Genomic DNA, 17,024 nt, shown 5'->3' with positions numbered 1-17,024 from the left:
TCTAATGAAGGTTCTTTGATGTCAGAATACACTTCTGCGCTTTATCTATACTGTAGCTTCTGAATTCTTTATTGTAACCAGAGGGTGAGCAGCACTGTATTTGTATTTAATAGTGTTAAATGGATCAACACTTGACATTTGCCTCCGGCCATCTGCTGTGCAAAACTTCTCCTCATTCAGATAAGATTAAACATTTACAGTGTGCTCCATATACAGTACCAGTCAAAATTTGGACACACCTACTCATTCAAGGGTTTTTCTTGATTTTTACTATTTTATACATTGTATAATAATAGTGAATACATCAACACTATGAAATAACACATATGGAATCATGTAATAACCAAAAAAGTATTAAACAAATCAAAAGATATTTGAAATTCTTTAAAGTAGCCAACCTTTGTCTTAATGACAGCTTTGCACACTTTTAAAACTATAATTTTGATATCATGGATGGTCTGTCCTAGCATCCATAGCTGTCTATGAATTTTAGAGTGGTTACATTTCTCCTACCCCATCCTTCAGCATTTTACTTAAACCAGCTTCATGAGGTAGTGACCTGGAATGCTTTTCCTTCACTCTACGGTCCAACTCATCCCAAACCATCTTTATTGGGTTGAGGTCGGGTGATTGTGGAGGCCAGGTCATCTGATGCAACGCTCCATCACTTTCCTTCTTGGTCAAATAGCCCTTACACAGCCTGGAGGTGTGTTGGGTCATTGTCTTGTTGAAAAACAAATGATAGTCCCACTAAGTGCAAACCACATGTGATGGTGTATCGCTGCAGAATGCTGTGGTAGCCATGCTGGTTAAGCGTGCCTTGAATTCTAAATAAATCAGTGTCACCAGCAAAGCACCATCACACGTCCTCCTCCATGCTTCACGGTGGGAAGCACACATGCGGAGATCATCCGTTCACCTATTCTGCATCTCACAAAGACACAGCGGTTGGAACCAAAAATCTCAAATTTGGATTCATCAGACCAAAGGACATATTTCCACCAGTCTAATGACCATTGCTCTTGTATCTTGGCCCAAGCAAGTCTCTTCTGATTATTGGTGTCCTTTATTTGTAAATATTTTTTTGCAGCAATTCGACCATGAAGGCCTGATTCACGTAGTCTCCTCTGAACTGTTGATGTGTCTGTTATTTGAACTCTGAAGCATTTTTTAGGCTGCAGTCTGAGGTGCAGTTAATTGTCGATTTCTGAGGCTGGTAACTCTAATGAACTCGAATCCTCTGCAGCAGCGGTAACTTTGGGTCTTCCTTTCCTATGGCGGTCCTCATGAGAGCCAGTTTCAATATATTGAATATATTTTGATTTGTTGCTTACTACATGATTCCATACAGTATGTGTTATTTCATAGTTTTGACGTCTTCACTATTATTCTACAATGTAGAAAATAGTCAAAAAAATAAAAAACCCTTGAATGAGTAGGTGTGTCCAAACTTTTGACTGGTACTGTATGCCTCATCACAATTCTCTCGAAGATTTGTGGACAGTTCCTTGGACTTCATGGTATAGTTTCTGCTCTGACTTGCACTGTCAATTGTCAGTACTTATATGGGCGTTTCTTTCTAAATCATGTCCATATATAGACAGGTATGTGCCTTTCCAAATCATGTCCAATCAAATAAATTTACCACAGGTGGACTCCAATTAAGTTGTAGAAACACTCATGGATGATCAATAGAAACAGGATGCACCTGAGCTCAAGTCACGTTCTGACCTTTTATTTAGTATGGTCAGGGCGTGAATTGGGGTGGGCAGTCTGTGTGTTTTTCTATGTTGGGGTTTTGAGTTCAGCCTAGTATGGTTCTCAATCAGAGGCAGGTGTCGTTAGTTGTCTCTGATTGAGAATCATACTTAGGTAGCCTGGGTTTCACTTTTGAGTTGTGGGTGTTTGTTTCCGTGTTTGGGCCACACGGTACTGTTTCGGTTTTTGTATATTTCAGGTTTATTATTTTGTTCCAGTGTTCAGTTGTGGTTTTGAGTAAATCAATATGGACACTTAAAACGCTGCGTTTTGGTCCGATCCTTACTTCTCCTCAGACGAAGAGGAGGAAATCCGTTACAGCTCAATTTCGAGTACATTTTTTCATATTTAAATAAATAAATAAATAATACTGTGCATTCAAAGTATTCAGACCCCTTGACTTAATCAACATTTTGTTACATTAGCCTTATTCTAAAATGTATTAAATAAATACAAAAATCTACACAGAATATCCCATAATGACAATGAATAGGTTTTTAGAAATGTTTGTAAAATAAAAAATATTTATATTTTTTTACAAACATTTCTAAAAACCTGTTCATTGTCATTATGGGGTATTCTGTGTAGATTGAGGATTTTTGTATTTATTTAATACATTTTAGAATAAGGCTAACGTAACAAAATGTTGATTAAGTCAAGGGGTCTGAATACTTTCTGAATGCACAGTATTACAATCTATGGTGAGACGGCATCGTGTCCCAGCCCTTGGCTCCAGTCAGCGCTGTGTTCATACTGTTCTCTGTCTGGCAGCGTCCTCTCAAACTTTGTCTCTCTCTGGCATAAGTGAGGACTTCCATGACGACATCAACACCCTCCACGGCACCACCCCCTACACCCACAGCAGTCCAGGGATGCCCATCAATATGCCCTGGCTCGGGAGCCTGCAGATGGGGAGAGGTGCTGCTGTGGTGAGGCACATGGTGCCTTTGCTCTGGTTCCTTGTTTTTACCACTGATATACAGCGTAACACAATGCAGTAAATTCTACAAATTCTACATTACCAAAAGTTTGTGGACACCTGCTCATTGAACATATCATTCCAAAATAATGGGCATTCACATGGAGTTGGTCCCCCTTTTGCTGCTATAACAGCCTCCAAAGCCAGGCCTAATCGCCCAACATCAGTGTCCGACCTCACTAATGCTCTTGTGGCTGAATGGAAGCAAGTCCCTGCATAGATTGATTCTAGGCCAATGTATATTGTGATATACACTGAGTATACCAAACATTAGGAACACCTTCCTAATATTGAGTTGCACCCCCCACACATTTGCCCTCAGAACAGCCTCAATTTGTCATCCTCATTCCACAGGGATGCTGGCCCATGTTGACTCCAATGCCTCCCACAGTTGTCAATTTGGCTGGCTGTTCTTTGGGTGTTGGACCATTCTTGATGCACACAGGAAACTGTTGAGCGTGAAAAACAACGTTCTCGCCTTATAATAAAAGTGACAGCCATTGAAAAACACTGGTAGGTGAAATTGTTTTTTTTTGTTGGATGGTTTGTCCTCTGGGTTTCGCCTGCCATATCAGCTCTGTTATACTCACAGACAGAAACTTTAGTGTTTTCTATCCAAATCTACTAATTATATGCATGTCCTAGCTTCTGGGCCTGAGTAACAGGCAGTTTACTTTGGGCACGCTTTTCATCCGGACGTGAAAATACTACCCCCTACCAAAGAGAAGTTAAAGAAGATGGTAGGTATCAACCATTTTGTTCTAGAACAATAATGGTACTTCTGAAATGTCTGGAAGAGTTACCATTGGAAGAGTTACCATTGCTTTATCAGATGTTCTCTTTCCTCCAAATCCACCAGCCCCCATGATAAACAGTGAGTACTGGTTGTAGAACACCAACCCTTTCCCACTGTACGTGTGGACTGTGGAGAAAGACAGCTATGTTGTTCAGAGTCACCAATAATGAGAAATTATAAAGATCTTCCACACGACAAGTAGAGAAAATGTTATTTCAGCTTTTTCTGAAACAATCTCTAGATTGCATATATTTGATTACCTTCAATTCTTAAATTCCTCCGCTATTTGTTTAATTAATCCCACCGAGTCATTTCTCTGCTCATCTCATGCAACCCTGTGGAACATCAACCAAAAATAGTTATTCTCAATATATACCTCAACAGAAGCTCAACACAATTTTTCACTCTAATTGTCAGGGAAAAGGAAGAGTAACACAACTAACCATCCAGGAGAATGACTGCTCCAAATCCTTTGCCTAACACATCTTGCGTCTGCAGCCTGAAAGGTCAGATTTCCTGCAAATGCAGACAAAACTATTTTAAATCACAGGCTTTTGTCAGCAGAAAATGATGTTGTGCTTAGAGATACTTAGAATCTGTATTGGGACAGACCCAAGGTGGGTAATGGAAAAGCTCCAGCTACTGCTCTCCATGCAACAACTGCGAGAGAGTGACAATATCAGAACGAACAAAGGTGAGTTCATAGATAATTACATAGTGGTTTCAGTTAGTATTTCCCATTCCTTTTCAAGCAATAGAACATTTTAAGCTATCAAAATGCCAGATTTACCCACTGAATGAACTGTGTGCAAACAGCAACACCATTAGTGTTATTCAGTGTGTTAAACCAATAGATGGTTGCCAATACTGTGTCGGATGAGTGTTTCCTTGAGATTTTGGTGAGGTCAAAGTTGAGTCTAGGCACAGAGCCCAGCCCTACATCATGGCTGCCTGGGAGGGGATGACACCGAAGGTAGGCAGACAGCTGAAGCCCTCGTGGCCCTCACACAGGAACTTGAGGTGGTCGTCGTCCTTGGTGGACAGGCCCACTCCCAGGTCATACAGGATGCACTGAGCTTGGGAGTAGCTGAAGGATGACTCTGGAAGCTTCTGTCCCACTGCCTCCATCTGAAGGGGAAGCACAGCTAAAATCAGCACAGTATGAAGTGATGTTACACATCATTGCCTTTCGACAGAACCAGACCCTGTAGGCCAGCTGGAGACACACTGACTGACATCAGCCAGAGAGAGTTTGACTTGGCCACTTTGCTTCAGAAAGACACTCCAAACAGACAAACATGTGTCTTTGAAGACATTGGTCCACAGTAGGAGACCACAGAGCATCATTATGGGGCCATCTGTCACCAACAGGCACAATGTCACTTCATTCCAGCCCAGTACGGTTGACCTCTCCACTCACAGGACTGATCCCGGATGCAGCAGTGGCGACAATAGCGCTGATGGAGTTGGGGACGGTTCCTGACCGCACCTCCACCAACGTGGCCAGTGACTCTTAACCGGCAACAGGGAAGAGAGGAGACTAATTACAATCACTCAATAAAGCTGTTATTGAACAAAGTACTCTTATAAAAGGCACAAATAAAGAGCACTACAAAGTCATGGTAATGAGGCACTCTTTGGGAGACTTCTACCCCCATGCTGCTGCTGCACATCCAAGGGCAAGCCGAGGGAGAGAGAAGAGGGAATAATGATGAACACTTGCCATGTTCTTGTCTCTGCCTGACCCCTAAGGCGCACTGCACCGCTAGATACTAAACTGTACTTTTCCCTTTGTTCAAAGATGGGGGGACTGGTGGTGGTGTAATTTACATTCCGTGTCATAGCAGCACAAGCCAATGTGTTTGTTCACTGGAAAGCTAGCTTGTCTCTTTTCTCTCATCGGTTTGTGCACTGATGCTCCTCTTTGTTTACACTGCAGCATACTGTTTAGAACTTGGACCTTCTCCCATGAAATCAGTTTCAGTACAGTGCCTCAATGGTTACAACATCAAAAGAGTTCTGGCATTCACTGCAGGCGGAATATTATTCTGATGTTTGATCTAAATCTACCTATTAATTTTCTACATTTTGCACTATTGTTTGAAAAAACGTATGTCGGTTTGAATTCAATGGCAATTATCAGTAACATATCTGGCAGAGGCAAAATATGGCGTAGGTGTTATGGGCTGTGTGAGTTTGTTACCACTGATGTTGGCAGGTTTGGTGGCATTGGTGAAGTCACAGATGTTGTCCCATTGGTGTCGCACTGCCTCAGGAGACATGCTTTGGTTCTTGTGCCCAACGATGTGGCCCTGGGAACGCTCTTATCGCACTACACACACACGCACATTTGTGGAAATTGAATATTGTAGAACAATGCAAATACTCCCAAAGGAGAATAATAAATTCTACATACATTTTCCAATCCAGCCAGCCCCAACCTGAACAGGGAGAGAACATCACAAGAATAATCAGTAAACATTCAGAGTAAGATGAAAGGCATAGTAAACATGTGATACATTTCTCTTACAAACCTCCAACAGGCCTCCATTTTCTTGACACTGCTCATGAGACAGCCATAGAACAAGGGGGAAATGTATTCGGCTTTCAAGGACTCCAAGAGATCTATGACAGAAAAAGTATAGTAGTTAGTTGCTAATGTTATGACATGACAGAGTATACAAATCATGATGTTAAGCTAGCCCTTTGTTTTGATATCAAACATTATGTTATTGAATCTGTCTCTTAAACTCTAGGGAAATCAAGGTTACTGACATATGGGACAATATCACACTCAACTTTCATACTGGGTATAACAGGACATCATGTGGCAGATACCAAGAAGAAAATCACAGATGCCAGTCTGCCAAGCAGAGGCATCAAAACAATCTACGACGCCTCAGTAAATGCTCAATCCACAAATCAACAAGGTCATTTTTTCAGTGTATGATTGATTCATCTCTATTTACTCATTTTGTGCATGCATTTGTTTGACAATAGCAGGTGACTTCAAGTATCACATTTACATGTCGATATTAATTGTAACACATGTAATATTGCATAATTATGCAACAGATCAACTCAAATCATTGAGCCTTAATAAGATGACAGTAATGTGTGCTGCTCAGCCTGTGTTTAGAGCCGTTTCTCAGGGACTCCTCTGACCTGGGGGCATAACAGTCTCTGAGGCACGAGCCCGCGGTCGGGGTGATGGTGTTGTAGTGGATATTGTGCTTTTGACCCTCGATGGCCAGGGTGTTGGCCAGTCCCAGCTTCGCCGCGCTGTAGTTCGCCTGGCCAAAATTGCCATAGATGCCAGCAGCCAATAATGTCATAACGATCCTGGGCACAGACAAGGCACCATAAAATGTCAGTTTAATTCAGTGCGACAGTGTTGAATCAATGTGCCACGGCTGGTGCAGTCACGCAGCAATAACAAGAAAACACAATATGACACAGCAACTGCAAAGAAATCAGACCACTTCACTGCCTGCCAAAAGTCAACAAAGATCACAAACAAAACATACTTAAAGGAAGGGCCCACCTGTGCTAAAACCTGCAACAGATGTTCAAAGCTATATGCTCTATAGGCAACCTTATTCCTGGAGTGCCGCAGGTACTGCAGGATTTTGTTCCAACTAAGCACCACATCAGGGGTGCATTCAGTTTGCTTTAACAATTGCTACTCTATGGTACGGTTTGTACTGAACGACACGTTTTCCCAAAACGCTCTTGTACGTTTTTGAAAAAAAAACGGCGATACGTTTACGCCGTTCGCTGGGTGTGCCGAGTTGTGGCTTGAAGCAATGTGTGACGTATTTAAAGGGCAGCAGTGCATTTTGACCCCACAACCCAACCATTCAACTGGTCCTTCAGTACAGCACCGTTTCCGATCAATTGAACATTCTATTACGTTTTTAATGTACTGAACACAGCCCTGACCAACTGAGCTAATTGATCACTTCAGTGATTGCCTAAATTCAACACACCTGGTCTTCCAGGTCGGGTTAAATCAAAAACATGACGTGTCTGCGGCACTCCAGGACCAGGATTGCCTAGCCCTGCTCTATACCCTGCATCCTAATTTTTGTAATTTTTATTAGGATCCCAATTAGCTAATGATGTAACGCTAGCTAATCTTCCTGGGGTTAAGCACCAATTAACAAGACATTACAAACAACCATAAATCAAGACTTCAAACATTCAACAAGTAGACAATACAGACCATCAAAATACCTGACAGGAAACACATTTAACATTCAGTTGATGCTTTCTATTTCCTGTCCAGTCATATGGTCTATCGCATTAGATGTTCTTTTGTTTTTTTCTTGAAGGTGGATTTACTTTTTCCCTGGGAAATATGGATTGGTAAAGAGATCCATTCAGCTATGGTTTATATAAAACTTTAGATTTAAGGCAATTTGTCCTTGGCTTGGGTTGTCTTAGCTGCCCTGAATTTGCCTGTCTGGTTTGGTTGTAATGCGTGTTGCTAGTATGTACTAACTGGCTAATCAACCCATAGGCACTCGATTGAATAGGTGGCAGCAATATGGTGAGAATTCAAACCAAGCTATCAGAAGGCAAGATTAAGCAATTGCTATGTTGCTTATGCCTATCCCTACAGGAGTGCCTAGGGGGTAATTTGGATTTCAGCAGAGGATTCTGCTCTATTTCATTTTAAATAGGCAACATGGTGCTGTGTCTGACCCTTGACCTTTACTTCATGTGGTTCCAGGCAGCTCTAGTGACCATGAAGGAGCCTCTCAGGTGAACTCTATGGAGGAGATCTGAAATACAGGGAACGAATGTTGCATTAAATCAAATTGTATTAGTCACATGCGCCGAACACAACAGGTGTAGACCTTACAGTGAAATGCGTACTTACAAGCCCCTAACCAACAATGCAGTTTTAAAAAATACAGATAAGAATAAGAAATAAAAGTAATGATCACTATGTGGTGGTTATCTTGATCTAGGATCAGTTTTGCCTTTCAGATCCCAATGAATAAGGTGATATGGACAGGGGGGACCTAAACAAAGATCAGCACTCCTACTCTGAGACACTTTATGGATACAGGACCTGGTCAATCTCATTACTACTTAGACCGTAACTATATTTGTCATTCAATTCTCTATTCTATTTGAAGCTACACTGTTGGTTAGGGGCCCGTAAGTAAGCATTTCACTGTGAGGTCTACACCTGTTGTATTCGGTGCATGTGACTAATAACATTTGATTTGATTGAATTATTTATAACTTGTCAGAAATGGCCAGATCAACTAGCCCATGTCAGCTAAAGTTTTTTTTTTCGTTTTTTTAGCCCATAGATATTGTTGTAATTTCTTTGTCACTCAAAAATCACATTTTTATTTATTTATTTATTTATTTATTTTACCTTTATTTAACCAGGTAGGCAAGTTGAGAACAAGTTCTCATTTACAATTGCGACCTGGCCAAGATAAAGCAAAGCAGTTCGACAGATACAACGCCACAGAGTTACACATGGAGTAAAACAAACATACAGTCAATAATACAGTATAAACAAGTCTATATACAATGTGAGCAAATGAGGTGAGAAGGGAGGTAAAGGCAAAAAAGGCCATGGTGGCAAGGTAAATAAAATATAGCAAGTAAAACACTGGAATGGTAGTTTTGCAATGGAAGAATGTGCAAAGTAGAAATAAAAATAATGGGGTGCAATGGAGCAAAATAAATAAATAAATTAAATACAGTTGGGAAAGAGGTAGTTGTTTGGGCTAAATTATAGGTGGGCTATGTACAGGTGCAGTAATCTGTGAGCTGCTCTGACAGTTGGTGCTAGTGAGGGAGATAAGTGTTTCCAGTTTCAGAGATTTTTGTAGTTCGTTCCAGTCATTGGCAGCAGAGAACTGGAAAGAGAGGCGGCCAAAGAAAGAATTGGTTTTGGGGGTGACTAGAGAGATGTACCTGCTGGAGCGTGTGCTACAGGTGGGAGATGCTATGGTGACCAGCGAGCTGAGATAAGGGGGGACTTTACCTAGCAGGGTCTTGTAGATGACATGGAGCCAGTGGGTTTGGTGACGAGTATGAAGCGAGGGCCAGCCAACGAGAGCGTACAGGTCGCAATGGTGGGTAGTATATGGGGCTTTGGTGACAAAACGGATTGCACTGTGATAGACTGCATCCAATTTGTTGAGTAGGGTATTGGAGGCTATTTTGTAAATGACATCGCCAAAGTCGAGGATTGGTAGGATGGTCAGTTTTACAAGGGTATGTTTGGCAGCATGAGTGAAGGATGCTTTGTTGCGAAATAGGAAGCCAATTCTAGATTTAACTTTGGATTGGAGATGTTTGATATGGGTCTGGAAGGAGAGTTTACAGTCTAACCAGACACCTAAGTATTTGTAGTTGTCCACGTATTCTAAGTCAGAGCCGTCCAGAGTAGTGATGTTGGACAGGCAGGTAGGTGCAGGTAGCGATCGGTTGAAGAGCATGCATTTAGTTTTACTTGTATTTAAGAGCAATTGGAGGCCACGGAAGGAGAGTTGAATGGCATTGAAGCTTGCCTGGAGGGTTGTTAACACAGTGTCCAAAGAAGGGCCGGAAGTATACAGAATGGTGTCGTTTGCGTAGAGGTGGATCAGAGACTCACCAGCAGCAAGAGCGACCTCATTGATGTATACAGAGAAGAGAGTCGGTCCAAGAATTGAACCCTGTGGCACCCCCATAGAGACTGCCAGAGGTCCGGACAACAGACCCTCCGATTTGACACACTGAACTCTATCAGAGAAGTAGTTGGTGAACCAGGCGAGGCAATCATTTGAGAAACCAAGGCTGTTGAGTCTGCCGATGAGGATGTGGTGATTGACAGAGTCGAAAGCCTTGACCAGATCAATGAATACGGCTGCACAGTAATGTTTCTTATCGATGGCGGTTAAGATATCGTTTAGGACCTTGAGTGTGGCTGAGGTGCACCCATGACCAGCTCTGAAACCAGATTGCATAGCAGAGAAGGTATGGTGCGATTCGAAATGGTCGGTAATCTGTTTGTTGACTTGGCTTTCGAAGACCTTAGAAAGGCATGGTAGGATAGATATAGGTCTGTAGCAGTTTGGGTCAAGAGTGTCCCCCTGAATACACACATGAATACACATTAGACATGGGAAAAGTGTATAGAATTGCAATTTGATTTAAAACTGCAACATTTTCTTTGCACCATGACAAAATGTGTAGAATTGCAAGAAATAAGCTTTAAACCTGCAAAATTCTCTCCCCCAACAAAAAGGGAGTGAACAGTTTGTGCCATGAACTGTACTTGTGCTCATAGAAATAGATGTGGCGCATGCTTGCACTCACAGGGGGAGGAGTGAGATGTTCCCCAATGCTGGAAGGGGGGCCCAGAGTGAAAAAGTTTGGGAACCCCTGGTCTACAGTACAATGCCCTGGTAGTTTCAATGAGGGTGGAAAAAAAACATAAGGAGGTGTAATTGGATACTGGAAGGATGGAATTTGAGACTGCATCAAGGCTCTGTAATACTGTCCTTAAACATGCAAACTGCCTACATAGCCATGAACTTAGCCTCAGATTCCAGGCCTCCAAACAGGATTCAGAAGGATGGCCACACGAGACTATCTTGAACCATGTGTAACATTTCGAATGAAGGAAGATAACTAGGTCCAAACTACCCACCATAGTTAGCCACTGCTTTGCCTCCATTGGCTTTTATCTCTTCATTGACTTTATCAGCAGCGGAGCGCTTCCCTCCCCCTTTAATATCTCTTCCAAGGTCATTAACCGTGTGTGGAGAAGAAATTTTGCGCCTGGTGTAATATTCTTACACTCAATAGTAAATTGCGACCGCTAATGTTGCTTATGCCTGGAACCGGCGCTGACTTTAATAGAGTACCTTCAGAAAGCATTCACAATCCTTTACTTTTTCCACATTTTGTGTTACAGTCTGAATTTAAAATGTATTAAATATACATTTTGAGTCACTGATCTTCACACAATACCCCATCATGTCAGAAGTGAAATTTGGTTTGTAGAACATTTTAGAAATGAATAACAAATGAAAAGCTTTAATGTCTTGATTCAATAAGTAACGGTATTGAGTTTCCTAAAAATCTAAACAAAACCGTAGAGACCCATTCGGCTTAGGTACTAAAATACAGGGAGAACTCCAAGTACTGTTGCCATGTTGTGCAATGCCGTGTTCAAGCATGAACTCCGCCTCACTGCAGAGCTTCGCTCTCTTTTTAGGATTCACTCGATAGGCATGTTGTTTGATTAGGGCAGAGTCTGAAACGTCAATGTCATGCTTGAGTATATTTGTCTGAGTTGGCACATCTGAGAATAAACCCTGATATTCTAAAAGCAGTACAACAATGTCGCCTTTTTCTAACAGCACATACAGTTGACCGGGGCAGCTCTAGCAGGGCAGACATCTGACAAACTGACGTGTTGGAAAGGTGGCATCCTATGGCGGTGCTACATTGAAAGTCACTGAGCTCTTTAGTAAGCCCATTCTACTTCCAATGTTTGTCAAATCAAATGTATTTATATAGCCCTTCTTACATCAGCTGATATCAATCAATCAATCAAATTTATTTTATATAGCCCTTCGTACATCAGCTGATATCTCAAAGTGCTGTACAGAAACCCAGCCTAAAACCCCAAACAGCAAGCAATGCAGGTGAAGAAGCACGGTGGCTAGGAAAAACTCCCTAGAAAGGCCAAAACCTAGGAAGAAACCTAGAGAGGAACCAGGCTATGTGGGGTGGCCAGTCCTCTTCTGGCTGTGCCGGGTGGAGATTATAACAAAACATGGTCAAGATGTTCAAATGTTCATAAATGACCAGCATGGTCGAATAATAATAAGGCAGAATAGTTGAAACTGGAGCAGCAGCACAGTCAGGTGGACTGGGGACAGCAAGGAGTCATCATGTCAGGTATTCCTGGGGCATGGTCCTAGGGCTCAGGTCCTCCGAGAGAGAGAAAGAAAGAGAGAATTAGAGAGAGCATATGTGGGATGGCCAGTCCTCTTCTGGCTGTGCCGGGTGGAGATTATAACAGAACATGGCCAAGATGTTCAAATGTTCATAAATGATCAGCATGGTCGAATAATAATAAGGCAGAACAGTTGAAACTGGAGCAGCAGCACAGCCAGGTGGACTGGGGACAGCAAGGAGTCATCATGTCAGGTAGTCCTGGGGCATGGTCCTAGGGCTCAGGTCCTCCGAGAGAGAGAAAGAGAGAAGGAGAGAATTAGAGAACGCACACTTAGATTCACACAGGACACCGAATAGGACAGGAGAAGTACTCCAGATATAACAAACTGACCCTAGCCCCCCGACACATAAACTACTGCAGCATAAATACTGGAGGCTGAGACAGGAGGGGTCAGGAGACACTGTGGCCCACTCCGAGGACACCCCCGGACAGGGCCAAACAGGAAGGATATAACCCCACCCACTTTGCCAAAGCACAGCCCCCACACCACTAGAGGGATATCTTCAACCACCAACATACCATCCTGAGACAAGGCTGAGTATAGCCCACAAAGACCTCCGCCACGGCACAACTTAAGGGGGGGGTGGTCATCCAGACAGGATGACCACATCAGTGACTCAACCCACTCAGGTGACGCACCCCCTCCAGGGACGGCATGAGAGAGCCCCAGTAAAGCCAGTGACTCAGCCCCTGTAATAGGGTTAGAGGCAGAGAATCCCAGTGGAAAGAGGGGAACCGGCCAGGCAGAGACAGCAAGGGTGGTTCGTTGCTCCAGAGCCTTTCCGTTCACCCTCCCACTCCTGGGCCAGACTACACTCAATCATATGACCCACTGAAGAGATGAGTCTTCAGTAGAGACTTAAAGGTTGAGACCGAGTTTGCGTCTCTGACATGGGTAGGCAGACTGTTCCATAAAAATGGAGCTCTATAGGAGAAAGCCCTGCCTCCAGCTGTTTGCTTAAAAATTCTAGGGACAATTAGGAGGCCTGCGTCTTGTGACCGTAGCGTACGTGTAGGTATGTACGGCAGGACCAAATCAGAGAGATAGATAGGAGCAAGCCCATGTAATGCTTTGTAGGTTAGCAGTAAAACCTTGAAATCAGCCCTTGCTTTGACAGGAAGCCAGTGTAGAGAGGCTAGCACTGGAGTAATATGATCAAATTTTTTGGTTCTAGTCAGGATTCTAGCAGCCGTATTTAGCACTAACTGAAGTTTATTTAGTGCTTTATCCGGGTAGCCGGAAAGTAGAGCATTGCAGTAGTCTAACCTGGAAGTGACAAAAGCATGGATTAATTTTTCTGCATCATTTTTGGACAGAAAGTTCCTGATTTTTGCAATGTTACGTAGATGGAAAAAAGCTGTCCTTGAAATGGTCTTGATATGTTCTTCAAAAGAGAGATCAGGGTCCAGAGTAACGCCGAGGTCCTTCACAGTTTTATTTGAGACGACTGTACAACCATTAAGATTAATTGTCAGATTCAACAGAAGATCTCTTTGTTTCTTGGGACCTAGAACAAGCATCTCTGTTTTGTCCGAGTTTAAAAGTAGAAAGTTTGCAGCCATCCACTTCCTTATGTCTGAAACACATTCTTCTAGCAAGGGCAATTTTGGGGCTTCACCATGTTTAATTGAAATGTACAGCTGTGTGTCATCCGCATAGCAGTGAAAGTTAACATTATGTTTTCGAATAACATCCCCAAGAGGTAAAATATATAGTGAAAACAATAGTGGTCCTAAAACGGAACCTTGAGGAACACCGAAATTTACAGTTGATTTGTCAGAGGACAGACCATTCACAGAGACAAACTGATATCTTTCCGACAGATAAGATCTAAACCAGGCCAGAACTTGTCCGTGTAGACCAATTTGGGTTTCCAATCTCTCCAAAAGAATGTGGTGATCGATGGTATCAAAAGCAGCACTAAGGTCTAGGAGCACGAGGACAGATGCAGAGCCTCGGTCCGATGCCATTAAAATGTCATTTACCACCTTCACAAGTGCCGTCTCAGTGCTATGATGGGGTCTAAAACCAGACTGAAGCATTTCGTATACATTGTTTGTCTTCAGGAAGGCAGTGAGTTGTTGCGCAACAGCCTTTTCTAAAATTTTTGAGAGGAATGGAAGATTCGATATAGGCCGATAGTTTTTTATATTTTCTGGGTCAAGGTTTGGCTTTTTCAAGAGAGGCTTTATTACTGCCACTTTTAGTGAGTTTGGTACACATCCGGTGGATAGAGAGCTGTTTATTATGTTCAACATAGGAGGGCCAAGCACAGGAAGCAGCTCTTTCAGTAGTTTAGTTGGAATAGGGTCCAGTATGCAGCTTGAAGGTTTAGAGGCCATGATTATTTTCATCATTGTGTCAAGAGATATAGTACTAAAACACTTGAGCGTCTCTCTTGATCCTAGGTCTTGGCAGAGTTGTGCAGACTCAGGACAACTGAGCTTTGAAGGAATACGCAGATTTAAGGAAGAGTCCGTAATTTGCTTTCTAATAATCATAATCTTTTCCTCAAAGAACTTCATGAATTTATCACTGCTAAAGTGAAAGTCATCCTCTCTTGGGGAATGCTGCTTTTTAGTTAGCTTTGCGACAGTATCAAAAAGGAATTTTGGATTGTTCTTATTTTCCTCAATTAAATTAGAAAAATAGAATGATCGAGCAGCAGTAAGGGCTCTTCGGTACTGCACAGTACTGTCTTTCCAAGCTAGTCGGAAGACTTCCAGTTTGGTGTGGCGCCATTTCCGTTCCAATTTTCTGGAAGCTTGCTTCAGAGCTCGGGTATTTTCTGTGTACCAGGGAGCTAGTTTCTTATGAGAAATGTTTTTAGTTTTTAGGGGTGCAACTGCATCTAGGGTATTGCGCAAGGTTAAGTTGAGTTCCTCAGTTAGGTGGTTAACTGATTTTTGTCCTCTGGCGTCCTCGGGTAGGCAGAAGGAGTCTGGAAGGACATCAAGGAATCTTTGTGTTGTCTGTGAATTTATAGCACGACTTTTGATGATCCTTGGTTGGGGTCTGAGCAGATTATTTGTTGCAATTGCAAACGTAATAAAATGGTGGTCCGATAGTCCAGGATTATGAGGAAAAACATTAAGATCCACAACATTTATTCCATGGGACAAAACTAGGTCCAGCGTATGACTGTGACAGTGAGTGGGTCCAGAGACATGTTGGACAAAACCCACTGAGTCGATGATGGCTCCGAAAGCCTTTTGGAGTGGGTCTGTGGACTTTTCCATGTGAATATTAAAGTCACCAAAGATTAGAATATTATCCGCTATGACTACAAGGTCCGATAGGAATTCAGGGAACTCAGTGAGGAACGCTGTATATGGCCCAGGAGGCCTGTAAACAGTAGCTATAAAAAGTGATTGAGTAGGCTGCATAGATTTCATGACTAGAAGCTCAAAAGACGAAAACGTCATTTTTTTTTTTGTAAATTGAAATTTGCTATCGTAAATGTTAGCAACACCTCCGCCTTTGCGGGATGCACGGGGGATATGGTCACTAGTGTAGCCAGGAGGTGAGGCCTCATTTAACACAGTAAATTCATCAGGCTTAAGCCATGTTTCAGTCAGGCCAATCACATCAAGATTATGATCAGTGATTAGTTCATTGACTATAATTGCCTTTGAAGTAAGGGATCTAACATTAAGTAGCCCTATTTTGAGATGTGAGGTATCATGATCTCTTTCAATAATGACAGGAATGGAGGTGGTCTTTATCCTAGTGAGATTGCTAAGGCGAACACCGCCATGTTTAGATATCTCAAAGTGCTGTACAGAAACCCAGCCTAAAACCCCAAACAGCAAGCAATGCAGGTGTAGAAGCACGGTGGCAAGGAAAAACTCCCTAGAAAGGCCAAAACCTAGGAAGAAACCTAGAGAGGAACCAGAATATGTCCAGTCCTCTTCAGGCTGTGCAGGGTGGGGATTATAACAGAACATGGCCAAGATGTTCAAATGTTCATAAATGACCAGCATGGTGAAATAATAGTAATCACAGTAGTTGTCAAGGGTGCAACAAGTTAGCACCTTAGGAGTAAATGTCAGTTTGCTTTTCATAGCCGATCATTAAGAGTATTTCTACCGCTCCTGCTGTCTCTAGAGAGTTGAAAACAGCCGGTCTGGGACAGGTAGCATGTCCGGTGAACAGGTCAGGGTTCCATAGCCGCAGGCAGAACAGTTGAAACTGGAGCAGCAGCACGGCCAGGTGGACTGGGGACAGCAAGGAGGCATCGTGCCAGGTAGTCCTGAGGCATGGTCCTAGGGCTCAGGTCGTCCGAGAGAGAGAAAGAAAGAGAATTAGAGAGCTCATACTTAAATTCACACAGGAAAATACAGGAGAAGTACTCCAGATATAACAGACTGACCCTAGCCCCCTGACACAAACTACTGCAGCATAAATAGTGGAGGCTGAGACAGGAGGGGTCAGGAGACACTGTGGCCCCATCCGATGATACCCCCGGACAGGGCCAAACAGGCAGGACATAACCTCACCC

At 42.8% G+C, this 17,024-nt stretch overlaps 1 pseudogene; it reads right to left on the bottom strand.

The window, feature by feature from the left end:
* Nucleotides 1–2,447: 2,447 nt before the first annotated feature.
* Nucleotides 2,448–8,627, bottom strand: LOC110535016 (peroxisomal multifunctional enzyme type 2-like; annotated as a pseudogene).
* Between the last annotated feature and the right edge of the window lie 8,397 nt (nt 8,628–17,024).

This window comes from Oncorhynchus mykiss, chromosome 11 (assembly GCF_057628025.1).
Source record: "Oncorhynchus mykiss isolate SJ-2025 chromosome 11, ASM5762802v1, whole genome shotgun sequence".
NCBI classification, from domain to species: domain Eukaryota; kingdom Metazoa; phylum Chordata; class Actinopteri; order Salmoniformes; family Salmonidae; genus Oncorhynchus; species Oncorhynchus mykiss.
Note: the sequence above shows the minus strand (reverse complement) of the source record. Positions and strands in the feature narration are given on the sequence as shown.